The 23,290-nt window shown below is 32.5% G+C and overlaps 1 protein-coding gene across 1 annotated transcript in view; it reads right to left on the reverse strand.

Moving 5' to 3' along the window:
• Positions 1-23,072, reverse strand: part of LOC124362336 (gamma-1-syntrophin) — a 321,507-nt gene extending 298,435 nt beyond the window's left edge. The window contains exon 1 of the mRNA XM_046816754.1: positions 22,943-23,072. The gene's annotated coding sequence lies outside the window, so the exon portion shown is untranslated. The remainder of the gene's footprint in view (positions 1-22,942) is intronic.
• Positions 23,073-23,290: the final 218 nt, after the last annotated feature.

Here is a 23,290-nt window from a genome sequence, read left to right on the forward strand (position 1 = left end):
CAATATTATTACTGCATTACACAAATTGATAGAGAGAGCTCTTAGACCACAATGTTTTCATGAACAAGAGCTTAGTACGGATTACTTTATGTTTTGTTTCATTAGATGATAAGATAAAAAAATATTTCCAACAAAATTTCTACAAAAACATCTGCTATGTAAATTAATATACCATAGGTAAACCATCAGTCAATCAATAGAAATGTCAGTATGAACCATCTATCCAATAGTATAAATAATTATTTTTAATTTCTTAAAATTTGTTTGCTGGTCATTCCCGTAATATTTAGACCAAAAAATATATATCATTAAAAATATATATATATATATGTATAATATTAACACCTCAAATATGTTACGCCTTACGCGGTATTTGGGTTAACGCCTGGACAAAATCACCACAGTCCCTACATAGTTAAAAGGAACTTTACAGGGCGCTTCATTAAAACTTGTGCTCGAAGTTTATTACGGGCCATAAAGTTTAGGTCTAGACACCTCACTCCCACATTAGGCTCCATTACAACATGGATAAACATATTACCGCAGAGTTTAGGATTAGATCAAATTCGATCACAAATTGTAATGTGTATCCATCAATGTGTATAAAAACAACAAGAGTAAACATATAAAATAAAATAAAACTTGTATTTCCCTAGCATAGAGTTTACGACTTGGCCAATGTTAGTAATCACCAGCATAATGTATTGTCATAACCTTGGATCCGATAGAGTAAATTTATATCTCCTATAAATGCACATAGCAGTATACCTGTAAAAACTGTTCATTATTGAAGCTCAACATCTTATGAAGTATGCAATCGAAATTCAAGATAGGTTACTCCCATAGAAAACATAATTAGATTTTTATTTCCTGGTATTCACGTGACAATGAATCGTGAAATATTTCAAATAAATAAATAAAGACGAGTGTACTGGGAAACATAATTAGTTATACATGTGCTAACTTTCATTATAAATGGCGTCAAGGACGAAGCTGGAGAATATATTACACTTTCAAACTGATATAAAAGATTGGATGAGGCAGCGCTAGATTGTTGATGAATATTACCTTAAATGAGTAATTTACAGAGTGATTCTAAAATACCCTTACACTTTTTGAGTTAAAATTAAATTTTATATGAAATCTAAAAGTTTGAATTGTGCAATTAAATCGTAAATGGCGACAACTTTAAGATTTTCGAAATTCATTTTGTGTCTCAAAATATATCTCACCTACAACATAATGTGTTTTATTAATTCAATATAAAATTGAACTGCTTTGATACATACTAGTGTTGTCAAACTCTATAATACTAGCAGAAACACGCGGCTTTGCACGCAATTTCGTAGATTATGCACCTGAATGAGCACTTCTGGTTTGAGTGAATTATATTTCCGACACCAGTATTGGGTTTGCCTTCTTGCCACGATCAAGAAAATATGTTAAAAAAGTGTATACTTGTGGCCATTGTTATTTCTCCGGTCTTAGTATTTTCTTGTTCCTTAGTTGATTTTACCTTTTTCCCGATCAAGAAAATATGTATATACATAACAGATCTTTGAAGTCTACATCTGTCAAAAAACAACAAACATAGGTTTCATAACAGTCTTTAAATGTATGGTAAAAGCTACACTAGTTTGTCATTTATATATCTACACTGCTAGCAATTACCCACTTTGCACGCAATGTGGTAATACATGTGTATGACCACTGTTTCGAGAGAATTGTATTTTCAAGTTTGCCGTGTCGCCTCGGTCAATTAAATCTGTAAAAAAGTGAACATTTATGACCATTTTAATTTACTTCCTTTTTAGTATTTTTTACACATTTTATTTTTTGCTTGTTTCCTGATCAAGAAAGTATATATCACAGATCAGAGAACCCTACTTATGTCAAAAGACAAATAATATGGATTTTATAATTTATTGTAAGTGTTTTTTAGTATGTTTTTTATTTATAGTATATCTATTTTTTATTTATTTTTGTATATTTTGTATATATATATATATATATAATTTTATTTATATCATAGTCTCTAAATGTATAGTAAAAGTAAGATAGTACTTAACTTTATCTTTTATATTTAACTAATACTTAATATGTGCTAAAATGTACAGTTCAAATTACATTAACGGCAATATTTACGTATTTATTTGTTTATAAACTGACAAATATTTTTGATATTTTCCGACATTTAGAGCTGGAATTGGTACATTAGTTGAAAATCACAGTTTAGCGAACTTTCATCTAGCTTAGTTCTTGCCGACTGCATCAAAGTGAGTCTTCGGAGTCAAATTCTGACCATCTTATATTTTAGGACCTTTTCTAAGGTAGATGAATACTAACCTAATCGCTTTAATCTAAAAAAGACGTCAAAACTAATGATTATTCCTTAGAGGCTTTACACAATATAAATGTTGATCATAGGTTGAACACCAAAACAAATTGAAAATAGTGGTTAAATTAGTTAAACATAGATAGACATGTGCTGTCATAAAACAATATTTTCACAGAACAGTTGATTATATTCAACAGGCTCTTTCAATTAATACTTCACAGCTGTACACCAGAATGGGATTTCTTGCTACTTTAAAAAGCAGTGGGTCGTAGTCCGGAGGGATTTTCGAAATAAGAATAGAAGAATCGGTCCCCTTATTATTTATATTCCTACGAGGGACCGTAACAATGTCCATGTAAAATTTCAGTTCAATCGGTCACATAGTTTACTCGTGAAAACAAAACAAAAACAAACAAAGGCACTTTCGTATTTATCGCATTTATAATAAAATTACGATTAATAAAATCTTATTAAAACTGTATTATCCGTATCGAAGACTAAGACTAAGAAAAGCTAAATTTTCAATATAAAAATTGTTCATCCTAAATATAATTAAAAAAATAAAATACTGAGTAATTTAAAAGAAATGGAATAAGATGAAAACTTTAAAAATTATTTAAAAGGATTTTATTAATTTTATATTTTGGACTAGGAACACTGAATATTACATTAAAACGTTAGTTAAACTCGACCATTCTCACTGAAAATCCCCAAAGAAAACTAATTTAAAGTTTGATTCATAGTTTGATGGACCGTTTGATAATCACAGAACGTGCCATATTATATCCCCATGTTAATTACCAATTAATAATTGCATCAGCCGATAGCAGCACATGATTAATCAATGACCATTCCCTCAGAGTGACTCTCATCCCATGCTAATTTAAATGAATCAGCCTGTTATATAAACCTATTCCCACAAAGATGGTTGAGTAGGTTTCTGGTGGATTCTTTTTTTAAGTATAAGAATATCAATCCCAATAATTTACCTAAAAACTGAAAAATAAATATGTGTCGAATAGGAACTGTAGGTAGTACAATAGCAGTATTGTGACTTCGGCCGAATATAAACCAAAAGAATTTGAATATTTTATAGTTTATATTATATATATATAATATATATATATATATATATATATATATATATGTAGGCTACGAAATGTAAATTTAGTGGACAAGCTTTTAAAAGGCTTATTACTTAAGGCAAATACATTTTAATTGCATAAAGTTAGTTTACGATACAATATGAAATAAATTAAATTCTTTCATGAAAAAAATCTCATCCATCCGTTCGTATTTAATATATGTTTTGTAAAAATTTGATATCCTTATAATCCATATTTCATATAGTCCATTTTTTTAGTTTGGTTATAAGATGTTCCTAAATTCCAAATTTAAATGTCTATAATGTCTTGTAAAATCAACATTAAAAATGTTTCTTCATTTTGTATGGAAATGTTAGGTACCTAAACCAAACTATTTTATATAGATATTACTTCGTATAAATCGAAAGTATTTGCAATATAGACATACATTTCAAATTCGTACGAATATATAGGGCTCAGACAGTAAATATTTAAAAGCTAACAATCAAAGTTACGTGGCCCAACCCTAGCGTCGGACCTCAGAACTAAGTGAAATAATCTCCCGAATCCATAAATCATTGTCAATATGAATTATTACCTCATATGTTCCTAATACAATCAAAGTTACTTTTGATTTATTAGTTACAAAGGAGTTAACTCATCCAATGCTATAAATTGAGGCACGGAAAAGTGAACGCTCGAACTGTCTTCTGTGGAGTGAGGGCTCAGGTAGTAAATATTTAAATGCTAATAATTCAAGTTGCCTCGTGCACTAGCGTCAGACTTCAGAACTAACTTAAAAAAGTCTCCAAAATCTCCAACTTCGGCAAACCTCTTCCATATGATTTATCGTACACGTGTTGACTAAGAAGTTATCCATAGTCCACTAACTAACTCAATATCAACTGATTGGTTGTAAGCTACAGTGTTGCCGTCTTTTCTGGGTCGGTAGACCGAAAATCCGGAGGATTTTTAGTTGCTCTGTTGTGATGACGGCTGTAACTAAAAATGTTTTAAAATATTTAAAATTATTTTCTCAATCGAACATCTATTGCACCACCTTCCGCAATTGGACGAGAGAAACTGGAGGGTTCTACTGTACATGATGGTTTATAGGATATCAGCCGGTATACCAGTGGTGGAGGTTCTCACACAATAGGTTGATTAGGATCGATATTTATTAAGCCAATTAACGACTCATTTTACCATACAAAGTGAGATGATCGTTTACGATATACTCCGCTGCAGTGCAAACTGACAATGTAAACAATCTGATGGCATCTCATCAGAGTCTCCCAGGCGTGCAACACTGAGCGTAATTGTGGTAGCATTGGCACATTCCGACCCCAATTATTTCCCCTATTATAACAGCACAGTGTTGCCAATTAGAGCTGAATTATCCCTGTACAGTACGCGGTGAATTATAAATAATAACGTGATCGTAGTCTGTTCTTTCATTTAGTTTTGTAGATACATAACTCATTTTGAATACCTGAGTAAGCAACTTATCAAAATATTTTACAATTTTACACCGTTTTGTCTTATGTATAGAGATACGTATTTAAATGGACACAGTCAGACGGGCCTCCCTCTTCCAAAGTTTTAAAGTCGAGCCTTATGTTTCCACACTCAGTGACCGTACCCGTAAAAAGTTGCACCAGATTACTCAGATGCACCCTACGAACCTAACATCCCACTTCAATAAGCAAAGAGAACTATCGTGATTTTTTGAGTTCACTAATATCATGTCCCTCAAGCTTCGTTGTCGTATGGTAAATACCAAAGACAAGCCAAACTAAGATTCCTCACTGATGTTAGTACTAGAACCAGTGAACAGAATTAATGTGCTTTATACAGTGCATGGTAGTTTCTAGGTCTGGCCATAGAATAGCACTGTGAACTATATTCCAGTAAGACTCCTGTGTTTTTATTTTAAATACTATAAATTAATTTTATAATCAAATTAATTATATTTTTAATTGTGATTTATGGCTGTACCTTTTTGACACTATTTTTCAAAATTATTTAGTACAAAAAAGTGATAGATATAAGATCTCAAATGGATTTTGAGAGAACGGATTATCTTAAAATGTTGCACTAAATCGTTCCCCCCAAAATCAGTTCTTGAGCACAGTTTAAAATTATTTTAGAAGGTAAAAGTAAAGTATGTGACATATTTCGTTAGTCCTTTGGATAATTTTCTTAACGCTTCTTCTTGCGGCCTAACGGTATCAGTAATACGTTAAACCGGAAGTAGATTATAATGGCAGAAAGTGTCACTGTAGACTTTTCAGACCTACGTACGTCCTTAACCAGCAAATTAGAGTGCCGTAAATACCATACACAAGAAAGAAGATAATTTTTAATATAAGTATACGCTTTGTGACCAAAGATGACTTTTTAGACCTACGAATGTATATATTTTCTTCATTGGTACTGTAACGCAAATACTACTTCGCCCCAAAATAAATAAGTAAATTACAGTGACCAGTTTTTGGTTTGTTTTTGGTAAATTTTTGTTTATATTTTGACCTCTTGTATAAAACAATCATCTTAGCAATGATTACTGAAATAATACGTACCACAAACATGTTTATTTCCGATTCAAAACTATTAAAGCACTCCATCATATTACAGCATAAGTGCTTCCACAAAGAATAATACGAATTTAGTATTACTCCATACTGGCTTAAGATATTTAAGTATTACTGATATTTTTGGAGCTGGAGATTCTGCATATTCATATAAATATTATGTATAATATTGCTGAGAAATTTGTTTATTTTATTGGTATTCATAAAAAATGTTTCACTCTCTGTCTGCATAACCTCAAACCATTGTGAAATTAACTCTAAAAAATATAATCAGGATTGATTTGCTAAAAATAATTCTCCAGTGCTATACCCTAAAACAAACAGACGACCGAAAGCCTACGGAAAGTGAGAAGAAAGGCGCTGAGCGTACGGCAGTAATGCTGTTATCAGGGTGCAGATCACGTACTGCAGCCGTAAGTTCAACAATCGGCTGACGTCACTTGCGGGTGGGTGGGGAGGGAGGCAATGTGAGGTTGTCAGTGGAAGAGAGACAGCTGACAACCAATCCTCGTCTTGATAACCTATCTCTGCTAACAGCTTGGCACTTTATTGACAGGTTTTCAATTTAACGATGGGATTTACATTATGTTAAAAATTCTAAGGTAGTGTGTCTAAAATTAATTTGGCCCAGAAAATCGTTTTACAATGGTTTTATCCTTTAATGTCTACAATAATTCATTTATAATATATTTTCTATTTATAATCATATCATATTTACTTTTAAGTAAAATAATCACCACAATAAAAATAAATATGTCTTAAAAGGTTTTAATCATAAAAGCAATAGCAAATATTGTACATTACTATAATTTATTTTAAAATTACAAACTAACAGTACCAACAATATTTGATATAGATAAAAAATATATAAGGTGCAACAGTGATTGATCAAAAAAGAATTGCTTTAAAATTATATCCGTGAATTGGCTCTATAACCAAATCTATTCATACGTTGATTGTTAGTTAATAAATTAATTGTTTCATAGAATATTCGGAAAAACATTTTATTTTAATTTGCTATAATATATTTATTACAACTTTAGTATAAAGTTCCAACAATTCGCATGTTATCCTACAAAACCATTTAAATTGTGTATTGCCTTTTACACAATTACTCCAAAAAGGATTATTAAAAGTACTTATAACCCCGTGTAGAAAACTGTAAGATTATAAGTTACTGAATGTTAAAAATATAAACCTTACAATATCAACTTAAATCTTATTTTAACTTTAAAACAAACTCATACATACAATAAGAACTTGATTTTAAAACTTGAGGAACAAAAGGTACTTGAAACGAACATTGAATACGTATCACTTATTAATGTTCACCCATCCAAGCATAATCTTGCAATAAATAATCTAATAGCCTAGTGTCCCCAAAAACGTGTACTTGTGACAAGAGAATATAAAACTTCTGATGTTGTTATATGTTAAAAATGTAATGTATATTACCACAAATTTGATTGTAGTGTAACTGAACATCAATACAGAAGAAAGAACCCTTGAAGGAAGAAAATCTACAAATCATGGTGCTATGTGTTCAAAAGTTTGGATAACATATATTGTCACAAATTTTATTTTGATTTGACTATGAATAACAGCATATTAAACTAAGGAACTTCCCTTGAATTTTCAACGATGACATCTAGTTGTTTAAAAATCAAATAGCGCCTATTGTCAAGAATAATTTTCATCTCAAGTAGATTTTGTATACAAAATTGGGCCATTGCAATCACCCTCGTGGTTGCACTTACCGAACATTTCTGCATAGATATGAAGATTCGCCGAATCATAATCCCCAGAGCCTAAAACTACACCGTTGAACAAACTTTTGTATAAAGCGGCTTTTGGAAACGATAATTGTCACTAAAAAGTCTAAACAAGAATAAATTTGGTACAAAAATAAGTCTTGTAAATGTTTCAAGTTTATTAGGCAACTTTGTACGTCGTTATTTTAATATGGCGGCCTTTTAAACTCAAAAATATTTATAACTCCGTTATTTATGAACCTAGAGGAAAAACTGAAACTGTTCTGGAATACTTAAATAAATTCTTTGTCATTTAAATATTTTTATTTTTAGAAATGTTTACTAAATATTGAGTACATCTAAATCCAATGAGAATAAATTAATGATATTTCAGTTGTCAAAAAATCTAAGTGTTTCTTACAACTCAACCGGGAGGACTATTTTGACTAAGAACAACTAAGATCTAAAGAATGTTCACTGAAAAATTCCATGCATCCATGAAGTATAACTGGAATCTGTGAGTAATGAGGTGTTTGAAGGTAAGAACATACATATTCCCATAAATTTGATTTAGTTCGGGTCTGTTTATTAAATAAGTCAAATGTTTCTCCTTTAAAAACATGCTACCTAAACATTATTCATAGAATTATATGAATTCTTATTATTCCTAACAGTAAAATGCAAAAGTAGTTTATTACACAAAAATTGTATGAGAGGTGCGAACAAAGATGAAACTCTTTGAAATTATACTGGGAAGAAGACTATATTATATTTAGTTCAATATCTCAAGATTTGTAGTATAATATGGAAACAATTTCTTTAGTCGAAGTAGACGTTTTAGATACTTGCTAGAATGTAATGAAAGTTAGAAACATTTTATAATAAACATTCTCAATAGCAACATTTTTACACTTCTATACTAGAAGGTGAAATATAAACCCATTTATAACGTAGTGAATGTAATATTCTAACAGAATTTCGAATGAGTTTCCGGCCAAGCGTGAAGGAGTGGATAGCCAGCAACTGTCTCTGTATATTTCCCCTGGGTTCGATAGTCACTCTCAATTTGTCTCAACCCTTTCCATAGAGATCATGTGAGCTCTGAGGACAATAAAAATTATGTATACGTCAATATTATATGAAAACCATTGATATTGTTTATATTTATATAATTTTTGACTATCATTGGAAGCTACAGGGTTTACAGAGTTAACTAACTAGAAACCTTTTGTGAAAGTCAAGGCACACAAAAAGTCACATAAACATGGATTAGAAATGCTCAATTTACCGTATGTAAGTATTTTTTAGGTTTGATTTCGTTTATTTCATAAGCCAATAAATAAATAAATATATATATATATATATATATATAATTATATATATTTATATACATTGAATGTATATATATATACATTCAAATAAACACAGTTATTGTTTTTCCGGCTCAAATCAAGATTAAATGTAATTATTATATCGCTTTTCAAGTTGACCGACGGTTAAAAGCATCAAATCTTTAATAACATAACAAAATAAAAATAATAAAATTTCATTGTTTATATGTTCAATGCATAATAACCGTGCATTACAACAGTTAATAGCTTATGTCTACATTATTTCTTTACGAATGATTATTTGTTATTGGAGAAAATATTTTTCCATAACAGAAACTCGAACTCTAGTCCCTGGGGTTGATAAGTTGAGACTATAATCAAGCATGCTTACAAAATTAATTGAGACCTTTTTCCAGAACTATTTAACTTGTCTTGTCTAGAAAGAGTCTCACAGTTTAACATGTTATTTAATACTTTCTCTTTTATGAAAGATTCCCAAGAACTGCAATCTGTTTATATTAAATCTCACTAATTTCTATAACAAGGTTAAGAGTGCACCACACCACGCGTCCCGTAACAGGCTTTGCTGGGGTTGCGTGCCAAATTTCAAATCTATAGCTCATTTCATTTTTCAATGTCTTGTAAACAGAGATTTTTACAGCCCCAAGCCAGACAAAAGATAAAATCTGACAGCCTATTGAGGGAATTGGCATGCACATTGATAGGCATGCATCTTCATCGAATTCATTCTTATGTATGTAGAAATGAAGATTCATGCAAAATTTAAGTTTACATTCACAATTCTTTTCATTAAGTTAGGTTTCATAGCAGTGTTTGCTACGCGCAATGTGCAATCTGTTGTACGTAACTACGTATAGTGGTGTACTGCATGTACGTACAACTGCGTCCACATTGCTACACTAGGCTGTTTTAAATAATAAAAGTCTACACACAAAGGCACAAACAATAATGTGACATATTTTGGGGTATTAAAGCTACATGTGTTAGTTTCTACGTCACATGTTAAAATGATGTATGATTGTACTCAATTTCTTCACACATGTACGAATATTCTAGTATCCGTCGTGGTTACCCATAATGCCAAAGTAAAATATTCGTTAACGCTCAGCCAAATTCCTTGGAGTGACATGCAACAGCATCGAAATCGGTTTTGCCTATATAGAAATTAAACTTCCTAGTCTATTAGTTATTTCGTTTTCGTTCAGACAGACAAACGGATGGACAGGAAGACTGGAAATTAATCTTTTTTCTGTCCCTCATAACATAACATTTCATGAGTTGGCTAAGTTATGGAAGGTAATTCCGGATCTAAGGCTTTTAATAGTTCTAACTACATTTGGTTAACTCGCGGCCCTACAACATATCTATCATCATTAGTATAAATTAATAAAACTTTCTCCAATATAACTTTTATTTTTGCGCAAAGCCATTCGGAATCCATGATTCTATCACCAGGCACTTCACAAATTAGCAAATGTGTAGCCTTACTTTTTGTTTGTATTTGTGAAGTCTGTTTAGCTCACTGGGCTTGAGTGCCATGTTGAATGTAGAATCTTGGAGCATTGGAAAAAAGGTTTATTTTACTATATACTAATGATGATGGAATCATTAATTCAGAAAGGCTTGAGCAAAAATAAAAGTTATATTGGAAAATGTTTTATTAATTTATACTAGTGATAGTAAAATAAACCTTTTTTCAAATGCTCCAAGATTCTACATATCTATCATAATTAGTTTTTAATACTAGGTACTACAAATATATAAACTGTTGTATAAAAAGTTTGGTTACAGATTTTGCCATATCCAGGTTTTGTTGTTGCCACGTTTGCGACCATAGTTCATTATCCCTAAGGGTATTCGCTGGCAATTCAGTGTTTGTTAAATAACGTGTAACTGGGACTATTGTCATTATTAATGCATCTCTAAGGCTTTCGTTCGTACACACTGCTGATAAATCCGACCTCAGTTCACTCTAGTGAGTTGGCCCGAAACTAGCAATATAAATCTCGACTCACAACACGGTACAGTATACGGTTGACTAGACATTCTGGAACAATTCCAATTCTTGGTTCTAACATTTGTTTTCGTTAATTTTACCAAACAATTTTAAATCGAAAAATACGAAAAAACAAAGTAAGGAATGGATAACATAACAACTGCATTTGTAATCTCTCGTCATAAACATCTTCTATTCAATATACAGAGTGTTCCAAAATTCAATGTAGCGAATATAAAGTAAGAGCACTTGTGCAAATAGTTCTTAAATGTAATAACTTATTAAATTGGCAAACTTGTAAACTTGCAACCACCACGTCAATATATTTTTCACTGATTTTTTTACAAATTGAACCAACCTTTTAGACAAATATTTATTAAATTCGCTTTTGATGGCTACCCTTAACTATTGTAAATATAAGGGCTTTTGAACAAAACATTATTTTTCATAATTTTATTCACCATACTATAGAGCCTAACTGTGTTAGACCAACTAGTCTTGGGTACCGATCAGTTGATCCATATCAGTGTTGGACGCAAAGTTTGAAAACGGAAGTCGAGATCAATCTGTTGTATAACGTCAGCCTTGGACGCTAATTAGTTGTTCTACATCTGTTTCAGACGCAAATCAGTTTGAACACGGAAGTCGAGATCAATCTGTTGTATAACGTCAGCCTTGGACGCTAATTAGTTGTTCTACATCTGTTTCAGACGCAAATCAGTTTGAACACGGAAGTCGAGATCAATCTGTTGTATAACGTCAGCCTTGGACGCTAATTAGTTGTTCTACATCAGTTTTGGACGCAAATCAGTTTGAACACGGAAGTCGAGATCAATCTGTTGTATAACGTCAGCCTTAGACGCTAATTAGTTGTTCTACATCAGTTTTGGACGCAAATCAGTTTGAACATGGAAGTCGAGATCAATCTCTTGTATAATGCCAGCCCTGCACGCCAATCAGTTGTACCATGCCTTCCAATCCACTCGTCGAGTGCCTTGTTGAAAAAATCTCTCACATTAAAATTTAATATCGTACAGAAATAAAACCATCTTCTTGCCAAACAAACTTTGTATTTTCATACAAACAATTATTGTATAGTTCAGTCCATATAATTCTTATTGCAGTAGTTCCTCAATAAACTGTATTTGTGGCATCCAGTACATGAGATTATAAATAAATAGTTAACAAGCTTATTTTTCACTTTTATACAGTATTATAAAGCCGGTTTATTTTTTTAATATTTTGCTACCAAATTGTACCTACAATCCAGCAATATTTAAAGAGCGATCTTGTATAGATTTTTCCCAATCTTTTCCCAATGCAAGAATGTTATGGATTCACAGATTATAAGAAAAATAAACATAAATTACTATTCCTTGAAAATAAAATAGCCCAAAGAGTTTCTAAAGTTCTTTGTAGCTCAGAGTATGATATTTCTTGTTATAAGTTATTTACTAATACTGTTTCTCTAATCTAGCATGGTCTTTTGTTCAAGCTTTTGATACTGACAATGAATGATTTGTTAGTATGTCAAGATTACTGGCTTTTGTATCATTTTCTCCAGAGAATGTAACATGTTTTAGTGTGTGCATCATACATTGTAGCAGCATGCATGTATATTGTTGTGGTATATTGTGTATGCTTCTCCTAATTTTACTACTAGGTATTAAATATATTTGATTTTTATGAATTTGGTTTCATCATCTGCATTTTCGTGCGTGATAAATCGTATGTCTCAGGTTAGGATGCGTGAAGAATAAGACAGAAACACTTCTCGAAACGTCATGTTTCAGTTCATGAAACGATGACAAGACGATTTTTACCGGTTTTGGTCCTGAAAAGTAATCAATTTACAACACCAAGTGGTTTTAGAAGCTTATTGATGGACTGATCTTCACAAGATTTGTTTTAGTAACTATAACAGTATCTCAAACATACTTTGCATTTTGACAAATGCTAAGTGGTTTAAAAAAAGAATGTACGTCAGGAGGTGGAGGAGAGCGATCGAATGACAAAATAACCACTCAACATCTTAGAGATTATTGGTTGGCTTGTATTTTTAAACCAGTTCCATTTATAAAAGCTACAATTTCTCAAGATATGTTTCCAAATTCAAAGGCAAGAGAGTGATCTACAGTTTATTATTTTTATTTTTATTATTTTTTTTATACGGAGTACCTGACCTCTACGATAATACATACATTATTTATAAAACTTATTAAAGATTAAAGTAAGACTTTCATGTCGTAATAATATTTAATGCACTCTTCTCGGAGTCATACAAAATTTCAAGAATTAACATATTTATAGGAAATATAAGATTATCACATATACTAGTGAAATCTGTGAAACTGTGGTTCATCAAAGAGCTCACCATTCCTCTGAACAGGAAAAAATACGCCAGCGATTCTTAGCCGGAAAATTAATTAACCGTTTGTTTATGTAAACATTTATTGGAAAAAACGTTAAATATCATAGTACTTTTGTTTTTTACCAAAAATCTGAAAATGTGGTATAATTTCACAATTCTTAATAAATGTGGGAGAGGGCAGCATTTATATGTCACGAAACTTATCCAAAAACAACTGTTTAGACTTTTTTGATAATTTTGCATGGTTAAAAGTCATTTAACTCACTGGAGCCTTTGATGCACTTATTTTTAATGCCTTCCGTCCACATAATGTTACTACAGCACAACTATTATTTTACAAATTTTACAGGACCCTAAGGAGTGCATTTTAAAATGGTTTTGACACAAGAGTCTTATATTTATATCTATATGAAACAATTTTATTTTTAATTTGGAATTTACAAAATTTTATATATATATATATATATATATATATATATATAAGTTCCAGTATATTGTATCACAACTTGCGGATTATTTTCATTGAAACGAATAAAGGATATGTTATATTCCTACGTATTATTACTTGTACAGAATAACACTGATAACTGAGTATAGAACAATTTGCTGCTGGTAGAACTTTTATTGGGCGTTGAGGTTTAGTCAATTTTTTATCTAATTTTGCCATATTATAAACAGTATTGAGAAAATAATATTTTAAATAATATAAAATAATAAATTTAGATTGAAACTCAAATTTAAAAAGTTGATGACAAATTGATGCCATATGTATTTCCGACATAGTTTACCAAATATGACGACGTAAGTAATGAATAACCATAATATATTTTTATAAGACATCATACCTTAATAACTAAGGTATTAACATTAATTAACAATTAAGGTTTATTAAGGTTAATTATTAACAACATCGTCCTCAACGAAAACAATGAAAAGGGTCATTGGCCATCACGGTTCCTAATAATTGGTGTAACAGAAGAAACAGAAGACAAACTCAGATACCACTTGTGAGTTACGCTAGTCTGCTAACATCCCCGCAACGGTTGTATTGTCTGCCTTGTACAGTGTTCTGTGTTATATATTCATCATAAGAGTCAAATGTACCGATACTCAAACTATATACAATCACTTTTCTCTTCCGTATTCCAATGGCGTCTCGATAGCGTAGCACACGCATTAGTGTAACATCCGGCAACACTGCACTTCCGTTCTACCTCTATCACGTCCGTGCTTCGACTGAGCACATCCTACTGTAGTGCCCTCATTTACACCTACTCCATTTTCTTTCAGAGTCATTTACCTCCCCAATGTTTGGAAACTAATAAATCAGGATTTGGTTACCTACCCAATTTTACACTCTGAAGAGGTCTTTAAGAGTGTTGGTGAATAGAATAGGTGTAATTCTTTATCAAAATTTTACCATGCTACTACTGAAAATCGATTTTACATCCTATATATTTTTTTGGATTCTAGACGTCCCCTAAGTGCTGACTTTTTCAATCTTTTAGATAATTAATTTAAAGACGGTGCAATTATTAAAGTTACATTTTTAGAAAATATATCTTAAATAGAGAAAGTGAAGGGATATATTTAGAATCGAGTACAGATAAATAAATTTTCATTTCATGTCAAAATTTTATTTATAAGAATGCTAATTATCTATATTTTGTGATCAGTACATCATTCTATTACTACGAAGTAAAATCAAAATCCAAAAGGTGCAAGCGATTGTGCGCTGTAAGACGCGTCGTGTGCCTGTACGTGCCCTTGCAGTATACGCACGACTGCCGAGGGCCGAGAAGTGGCAATAATGGCAGCTGCGCGTACGTGTGTGTGGGCACGTCACAACTCGTATCCCGCGCCGAGGCCAGCCACTGGTTCCTAACATCTCAATTCTCTTTCTTTTTATTTATGGTACTCCAATTTGAACGGCATATTTACATAAGTACAATCTTTTAATGCGAATAAAAAACATTTGGTACACAGTTGTTATCTATTATATCCCTCCACTATGCCTATTTCGTGAACATTTGTGGAAATCCTCACTAACCCTTATAGTTCCATGTTATTGATGACATCTATTGGTAGAATTTTATGTATCCCTACAGTGCAATTAGCACGTAGGATTTTACAACTGAACCCACGTCGAGCTGTCAGTTTGAAAGTGCATACTTTATGTTCGTCCAGAACCCATAACGATTTTTTTTGCCTTTTTTAATTCAATTTACAAAATAAAGATAGCAAAATGTACAGTTTTTCATGAAAAATAAATTACACCCTTAATTGCAAGCTGTCGAGGTTATACACATATATTTGCAGAAATTTAATCTTTTAAGAAATGTAAAAGATAAAATAGATTATGTTGACTCCGCAACTACAAATTAAAACTTAATTAAAAGAAAATTTCCTGATGATTTGAAGCCTTGTAGACAAAGAGTTTGTTCGGAATGAAATCATTTATCTTTTACTGGAAGCAATAAATATTGCACATAAATACACTTTTACATCCTTTACGTTTTAGGATATTCAAACAAAGCGTAACATGGAAGATTCTAGATTAATTCGTGTTGCATGCGTTGATAAAATGAAAAGGATTATAAAATATATTGTTATATTGATCAAATTGGAATTTATATTTATTTTCAGTTTCGTCGCTGAAATCTTTCTTCTTGTGAACCATTAAAAACAAATCAATCAGTTCAAAGAATACAAGAAACATTTTATCTAGCACTTCTCAATTTTAATACAAAATAAGAAACCATTCATGAAATCATTCATAATCATTCCCGGAATCCTAGAAATAGTGAGAAAGAAACACCCTGACAGAGAAGAAACAGGATATCCGAGTAATGCGAAAGTGGAATGTGCTGAAAGTGTGTTCACACTAGAAGAAGACTGGGGAGAACAGAGCAGGACAAGAATGCAGACTTGACCTGGCCCCAGCTGAAACTCGAGATCCTAGGGCAAGACAGAATTTGCCCCTAGGCTCTGGTGTCGCTTACTGCGACAGTGGTGTCAGTGTTGGCATAACAGACAACACAAGGTCCGGTCAAACATCTGGTTGGGTTGTCTCTGTTTATATGAGTTAGATAACGTATGCAAACAAGAAAGATATGATTTCCAAATGCATATCAATGAACACAGTTCTGGGAAAGATTAATAAATCCTCTGTGTTCAACAGTATACGGTCGCTAAGTAACTTTTGTAAAAAGAATGTTACTAATCGTGATAGATTTGTATCGTTTACATTCACTCATTTTAAATGTACGTTGTCAGCAAGAAATACGGAAACGAAGAGCAGTGAGGATTTTAAGATAACAGAAATAAATATAGGATAGGTGCTTGTACCTACAATACGGATTCTTGTTTATTTACTTATCTCCAAACCCTCCCCTCCCCCCAATGTTGAAATATTTGTAATAATTGACTTATTGTGGTGCTCGTATTTCTATTATTCTCAATTTAGTGTGTAAACCCAGGTTTACCGTCAGTTATATATTTCTAAAAATGTATTTTTTTAAATTTGGTCTCACAGTGTTCCTACCAAATGGATCACCATAAAAGGATCATGTATTTATTAAATTGCATTTGACCGTTTTTTTCTCGTTATAATTGTTTACAGGCCCCAATGTTTCATTAACACGCCCAATTATCAAAAAGCACTAACTAAATGCAAACAAGCTATAACAGTTTCATGCGTATAGATAGGCTATATCGTGATTTTCAAACCATGCATTTAGCAGGAAAACTACAGGACTAGGCTATAGGTTGAAGTAGTTCTTTGTTTGAAGGTTATTTTTGACGATGGAAGGATTGTGAAGGAAACAGGATTTTTCCGGACATTTGCCATCGTTAAGTGAAACAAGAAAACAGTAACACTACGTTTCGAGATCTGCAATCTGATCTCTTCTTCAGGTAAAGAACTAACCTAATACATAATTACAAACTAGGTTAAAATAAACAAATCTTACTAAAGCGTTGTGGCACGCCTGAGTCAGGAATCACAACCTACATGTTGTATGTCAACTTCACTAACACTAAAGACATGCACTTAATAAAAAGACATGACTCAGGCGTGCCACAACGCTTTAGTAAGATTTGTTTATTTTAACCTAGTTTGTAATTATGTATTAGGTTAGTTCTTTACCTGAAGAAGAGATCAGATTGCAGATCTCGAAACGTAGTGTTACTGTTTTCTTGTTTCACTTAACGATGGCAAATGTCCGGAAAAATCCTTGAAGTAGTTATAAGAGTAAATGTAAAATTTTATTTTTTGAGCGGGAGTACAGGGCAAAGTTGATTAATGTTTTATGTCTTGAGAACGTAAAAACGTACACAGAAACCATTTGTAGACAATCATGTTTTATATTACGTGTACTTCACGTAATATACAAATAATAAATATTGTTAAAATGTACGTAATTCGTCTTGTTTTAAGTATCAGATTTTATTTTTTATTTTTGGGTGGGGTAACTTATTTATAAAAGACAGATAATTATAGAGCCAAATATGGCATTATTTTTAAACTATAACAACATTTTATAAAATCTCATAAAGCTATTTCGTGTATAAAAACATTAGTAGGCTACTCAGTTACCGACTAGTTCAAAAGATGAAAATGAAAAAAGATATCGATGTTTTGTTCTACGTTATTACATTGCTATCTTCAGACAGTTCTAAGTGAGGGATATAACTCCACCTACAATATTGCATAATTCCAATTGCAGTACAAAATAATATTAATATGTATTAATACTGTATTACGTACAATACAGTACATTGTCCCTTTAGAATACTCCCTGTGTTATTGACTAAGCCTATCACTCGTGGGGCTAGAAAATTTTTAATTCTGTCTGTCTGTCTACACAATATCTCGAAAACGAACTGACCTATAGACTTGAAACTGTGCATGAAGCTTTATTTATATTTGAAGAATACTGAGTTAGATGACACTCCATGGGATTTGGCTGAGCGGTAAAGAATACTTTTAAATTAGCCTTATGGGTAACCATGACGGCAACAAGAGAATAGCGTAATGAATAAATTTGTAAAAAACTTAATATACCCATTCAAACCTGTGATATATTAACACATGTAGCCTAACTATCCCAACATGTACAACATCATTTTGTAGTGACTTAATGTTTAGACCTTTATTATTTAAACTCTGAAATGGAGCAAAAAAGAAACTGAATGTATCATCTGACAGTATGCCTCGAGGAAGAGTTCGTCTGTTTTTTATATCTAATAGTCGAAAATTTATATCTACAAGAATGTGTTCTATGATGTGTCATTTTCGTGTCAACTTGTTTTGTGTATTGTTTGACCTTCTGTTCTTTTCATCCGCAGGACATCTCGAGAATAAAATGAGCTATAGATTTGAAATTTGGATGTAATCTCAGCAAACCCTGTTACGACACGTGATGTGGCATACTTTGTTTTATATGACATGAACATATTATTATATTATAAAATGTTGTTAATATGCATTTTAGAATCGTAAGTCCTTGCTAACAAGGTGGTACTCAGCAGAGTTTCAGTACTGTACATTTCTGGTTATAAGATAGTTCTATTCAAACAAATACCGAAACTACTGACTGAAAACTCAATGATGGCACCAAAGGTATATAAATATTGCACGACATTCCCCTCAAACTCAAAATTACTCCTCCCTCCTCTTCCTGACTCCCAAAACCTCCTGACTTCCTGAATCTCCTAACTTTCAAAATTTATTCTCAATCGACGACGTTAATTTTATTGCAAAATGCTTCTACTACAACGGCAACGAGCGTTTAAATAAATAACGGCGAAACATTAAAATTATCTGTCAAATCTGTGAGTAATTAAGTACAGAAAAAGGCCAAATGCTTATTTCAGAATCTTCTTTCCTGAAATTCTTTCTTGGTGACGTCATTACGTTTAGATCGTGACAGGAGCGGCAGCACATTTATTTCCACGGTGTCTGGGGCCGCCTGTGGTGTGACTCGGCCCGTGTCGACAGCTGGCTACGACCTCAGTTATCACTTGGCGATCTGCCTCAGTATACCCCTCTCCACCCAGACCCGCCCCCGTTTACTCAATTCACTCAATAACTCTTACGAACGGCTATAAAGACTTGTTAACGAACTACCTACTATTTCTTTGGTACATGTTTATCTCGAATAACCGATTGCTTTGTTATTCACAACTTTTGCATACCCAAGTAGACTATTTTAAGACAAACATGAATGAAAGGCGACTGCGATGTACTAGCCGTGAGCGTTTGTATGGCTGCGTAAATCCAGTCCGAAATCTCACATTCTCGTTACAAAAGTAAAACATAAACTCATGCCAAACGCCAGTCAGTCAAATGGACTCATCCGAATGTCGAATTATTCTGGAAGTACGGTAAAATACGAGTCTATGAGATGTGTGAGTTAGGGCTTTAAATCATTATCAAAGTATCTGCTTGGAAAACAGGTTCAAATACAACCTAGCACAACTAATATTCAAAGCCCGCGTGCAAAGTGGTTGAGGAAAACAATGAATTATACGAGTAATACAACTTACTAGACTATATCTCACATCTAAACCCGACTTTGAAGTATACCAAAGTATCTTGAGGAAAACAGGTTAAAATATAACCTACCATAACAAATCTTCTAAGTTCGCTTGCAAAGTAGCTTGAGGAACACAATGAATTATACGAGTAATACAACTAGACTATATCTCACATCTAAACCCGACTTTGAAGTATCTTGAGGAAAACAGGTTAAAATATAACCTACCATAACAAATCTTCTAAGTTCGTTTGCAAAGTGGCTTGAGGAACACAATGAATTATACGAGTAATACAACTAGACTCAATCTCATATCTAATCCCGACCTCAATGTAGCTGGAGGAAGCCATGATAATCCCCAAAATTTAAGTTCAAAGTATCTAGATGATAATGTTAGATGATTATATCAAACCGAAACAGAATTCATCTAAAAATAATCTCCTTTTAAATTTATTTGATCTTAATGTATTTGGAGTATCTCTTACCTGTTCCATCCTCCAACAAACGAAGCACGTTTATCAAAGCCGAAGTGCAAACTAATGAGTAATTATATAATCATCTGGGTGTGTGAATTAGTATTTTGCTACCACTTAATTACATTTTTTAACAGATGCCATCAAGACATGTGTAAACCTGGTTAACACATTGTTCTCTTGCAGAGGCCAGGCATTACAAATTTGTCTCCCCAAGGAATGAGACCGCTCAGTAAAACCCAACAACGACTGCAAAAATAGTGTTAAACTGTTCAATCCCAAGGAAAGAAACCATATTGCTATTTAATGCCTGCAGTTCTGTTAGTAAATTTCTATTATGTAGAACTGCATAACATAAGGGCTTCCTAACCCTAACAGAAAAGAAAAAAAATACTTTTACAATATTTTTATGTGAATTTATTTAACTAGCATTTACCAAACATTGCAAATTTTACATTCTTAGATTCGGTTTCTAATGAATTTTTATTTCATATAAAAACATATTTCGACACCTTTTATGAAATCAAGAACTTAAAGAGCGAGTAAATACTACCACTTAATCCCTCCCTTGAAACAATTTTTACTGCAAACAAAAGCCGTATAAATATAACAATTCTGGGAATACACACATTTTGCTAATACCTCAAGTCCTCAATAATTTTACAAAATAAAAGTATATTTTGATATTTTTTTAATTATTTGATTCTCTGCTCGAAACCTGAACAGTGATACTTACTCCTTATCTGTAAATAACCTTTAAAAATTATGTATGTCTACGTAATTATCACAATTAATAATTCTGTTATGGATTCCCGTGATTAATGTGTTGCCAGTGTTATGTTTTAATATGTCTTACAGTACCTTAAAGAGAGAAATTCGCACTTTGGAGAAAAAGTGAGATTCATTTCCACTCCACTAATGTTTAATATCTTCCGATTTACCTTTAATTTGGTCTTTATTATCATCGTTCTCTTTCATTCTGTAGAACGAATTTAATATATTTTGTCTAATAACATTCTTTCTGAGTTATTAACTACAGCGTCTCTTATTGGTTCCTTATTCAGTTCCCATTTTAACCACCCTTTCTAAAAATCCTGTGTCTTTCTGTATCCTGTACAGGGGCGTACTCAGCTTTGGCGGGCCCCGGTATAATTATCCGAAAAAAACTGGTCTGAGTACGGGCCTGATCCTATACTACTTTTTTTATCTCACATGATTATTCCAAACCAAAAGCATTAAGGTCTGCAGTTTTTAAATAACAGTACTCTACAACTTAATTATAGTTGTCTGTATTTGCGAGAATAGGTTTAAATTGCAGATTTGAAGATATATTAAGGTAATTTGTCATGATGACTGACTTCGGCTTTCGTAACCTTAAAATTGTTTTAAACATTAGTTGATACTTATCTACTATACACTTAAAATTTTGTTAATACTGGGAGAACTGGAGATTGAAGAATTGTTAAAAAGAATGTGTGGGAGGAAATTGAATGAAATCAGTCCTGCTTCGCAGCCTAAAATCTCATTTTGTATCAGTGAATTTTTTTTTTAAAGACAAAAAAAGGAAGGGATTGGTAATTAAAAACAATGAATAATTATTTTTTTCTTTAAGTAACAACAAAAAATAAACCAGTAACAATTTAGTCAAATTGCCAAATTCAGAATATTCTCTTTTCTAAGCTTCACTTCGTTTTTGTTAGAAAATTCCTTATTTCAATTGATTGTACTATGACTAAAATTATCAGATACTGGATTTAGTCTCGCAAATCACAATATCTAAGACTGCAATAATTCCCAAATAATCAATTACCAAGACTGTAACAATTACCAAATAGTCCATTACTATCTTGAACACCCTCAACAAAACGACCCCCACAAATCTGCATAAAAACATCATATCGACTAATAAAAATCCCAATGATTTCACTAAAACAAATAGCTCACTAGCATGAGAATTTAAGACACAAATTTATTGAATGAAAATACTACGGGGTGGGAGGACTGGGGAGGGTGTAGTAGGGCAAACACACTCCGCCTTAAGCCTTGGCAATCGTCTCAGTTACCATCAACATTATAAGAACAGCAAATAAAAACTATCGCAATGCTTTCACAGCACGTACTTAAGAGTGTAGGAAAGTGCACGCTGCCTATACATACATAACGTATAATTCCAAATAAAAGTATGATGTAGTGCTAACGCAAGTTAGTTAGATTTCAGTCGATAAAGATGACAGTTCAAAATAATATTTAAAAATCACACGTGAATAAAAAAAGTGATAAAGCAATTGATCTTATCAGTGACGTTTCTGGAATAACTATGTTCTTTCCGAAACGAAGTATTCAACACAACATTTTATTTATTGACCAGAATTTTGTGTATGCCTGACTGTTCCGAGACTGTGATGGAACTGTAATGATGATGACAGGTAGAGTGGTTGGTTACCTTGACGTTTATTCCATGGTGCTGCGGGGCACACGGAACCGACCACACAGGACACTGGGTTGCTACTGAGCCACAATCAATACGGCGCCACGCAGCGCCGCGCCGCACAACTTGCCGCTGCTGCTAGCTTGCCGCTAGTTGCCGTTGTGAATAATAGATCGCGTTGCGTGCATTCTCCTTCCGTCTCCGCACCTTACTTCCTCACAGCCAGACTTCTTGACTCTCTGTGACTCTGTCCTTGCCTCGCCCACTACGGCAGGTTTCTAGAGCTATTTCTAGAAAGCAATGGAACTCTACATGATCTAATTACACTCGTAATTGCCTTGACTAAGCTTTAGCGATACATTA

Source organism: Homalodisca vitripennis, chromosome 5 (genome assembly GCF_021130785.1).
Source record: "Homalodisca vitripennis isolate AUS2020 chromosome 5, UT_GWSS_2.1, whole genome shotgun sequence".
Lineage (NCBI taxonomy): Eukaryota > Metazoa > Arthropoda > Insecta > Hemiptera > Cicadellidae > Homalodisca > Homalodisca vitripennis.